The sequence below is a fragment of the Anopheles aquasalis genome, chromosome 3 (assembly GCF_943734665.1).
Source record: "Anopheles aquasalis chromosome 3, idAnoAquaMG_Q_19, whole genome shotgun sequence".
Classification (NCBI taxonomy): Eukaryota; Metazoa; Arthropoda; class Insecta; order Diptera; family Culicidae; genus Anopheles; species Anopheles aquasalis.
In genome coordinates, this window is record NC_064878.1 from 24,677,335 (window position 1) to 24,679,095 (window position 1,761).

The window sequence follows — 1,761 nt, forward strand, 5'->3', positions numbered from 1 at the left end:
CGAGCGGTCGCCACTGCTCTGGTGAGGCCAGCTCTTGGCCGGTGACACCATTAATCGGTAATGCGCCACGGCCGCCAAAACGTTTTGACAGCCTTTTCACTGGTGGCGCTGAGAGACATGCGGGCCTCTGCAAGCCAGAAAACCAATCTAATTCCCGTTTGCCCCCTCCCTCGCCTTCCCTTTGGTGTGCGCACATACAACACTAGCGCTGGTGCAGCAGCAGCGCTAATTGGTTATGCGACGATAAGTATTTGTTATGACAATAGCAACACCAAATTTGCATAAACACTACACAGGACACCTCGGTGCGCCCGGTGATCGCCGTGGCCGTGTGCTGTTTGTATTTGTATGCAACGATGCGGCGTCGGGGGTATCCGCGTCCCGCTCGCGTACCACGGTGTCGACTTTAGCATATCGAGTGTTTGTAGTGTCCCGTTCCCCCTTAATCCCGTTTCCGTGCTGGCCGTCATACTGCAATTACCGCATTTGGTCCCTCCTCTCCTGTCCCTCTCTCACATACAACACTCTCTTTCGCCTCCGATCGGACCGCAGGATGAGAGGAGGAGGAGGCTGCGGGATGCGTTTCCACTGGTGCTAAATTGAATTTTATGGAAATTAAAACCCCCCGTGGGATCGCGCAACAGCGCCACTGGCCTCACGCAGCTCACACAACCCACCCGGCAAGTGCCTGGGAATTGGAGGCTGCTGCTGCTGCTGCTGCTGCGTGTGTCCCCTACCCTTAAGCTACCTCCATTGTGCATATGATATGTCGAAAATAAATTAATACAAACATTAGCGTTTATTTTCTTCTCGCTTGCGTATATAAAACCCGTTTTTTTGTCCAATTTTCCCAAACACACACTGGCGGCTCTCTCGCCGGTCACCGGTCACCGGTCCCCGGTGCTCGATCGCACCTACGGCACCACACACGCAGCTGGCAATGTTTTGTTTTTAGTCTTTAGTTTCAGTTTGCAGTTCGCTTCTGGCCGGGCAGCGAGGGACAAATGGATGAATTGAAGGGCGCGATAGGGACCCCGAGAGAAAGAGAGAGACACCGGGGGGAGATGGCACAGGAAAGGTGATTCGATTCGATGGTCAAATTTGCATTCCATCATGCTGGTTACGTTGCGCACCAGCGGGGAGGAGCTGGTGGTGCATCGCTTGGCCACCGCAATGACAGGCAAAATGTGCATCCGAAAATGAGCCTCGGCTCTCTCTCTCTCTCTCTCGGTGCGCCACACAAGCGCTGCGCGTGGATGACGATTTTGCGGAGGGAAATATTGAAAATTATGCGCCTATTCGTTAATGTTTGCTACGAGGCCACATGTGACACCTGGGATGGATTTTTTTTTTTTTTTGGCTATATTTTACCGTGTGGTGTGTTTTCGACACTTTCAATTGAGCGGATAGCGTGACGTGACGGGAGATTGATCCATCAAAAAAAACAACACGGAAACAACGAACTGTTCCATAAATCATAGACGCTTTATTGCTAACTCGTTCGCTTAAGATTCGCCTAACAAGATGCTACAGAGACACGTAAATGAGAAATGAGTGAGAAATGCAACACAGCTTATCGTATCCGTTAATGATTAGATTCAGGGAAACCCTTCCACGGTGGGACGATTGTGCAGCGGACACCGTGGCTTTGTGTGGGTGGGTTCAGTATTGTTCGGTGTTTTTTTTTTTGTTTTTGGGCAAATTTCAGTCATTTTGATGTCATTTTGGTTTGGATTGTTGTGTATGGGTGGGTAACAGAGG

General features: G+C 50.6%; 1 protein-coding gene across 3 annotated transcripts in view; it reads right to left on the bottom strand.

Moving 5' to 3' along the window:
• Nucleotides 1–1,464: 1,464 nt before the first annotated feature.
• LOC126575472 (long-chain fatty acid transport protein 4) overlaps nt 1,465–1,761 on the bottom strand; it is a 10,589-nt gene continuing 10,292 nt past the window's right edge. For all 3 annotated transcript variants that reach the window (XM_050236180.1, XM_050236179.1, XM_050236181.1), the window contains exon 11: nt 1,465–1,761. This exon is cut by the window's right edge and continues 430 nt beyond it. The gene's annotated coding sequence lies outside the window, so the exon portion shown is untranslated.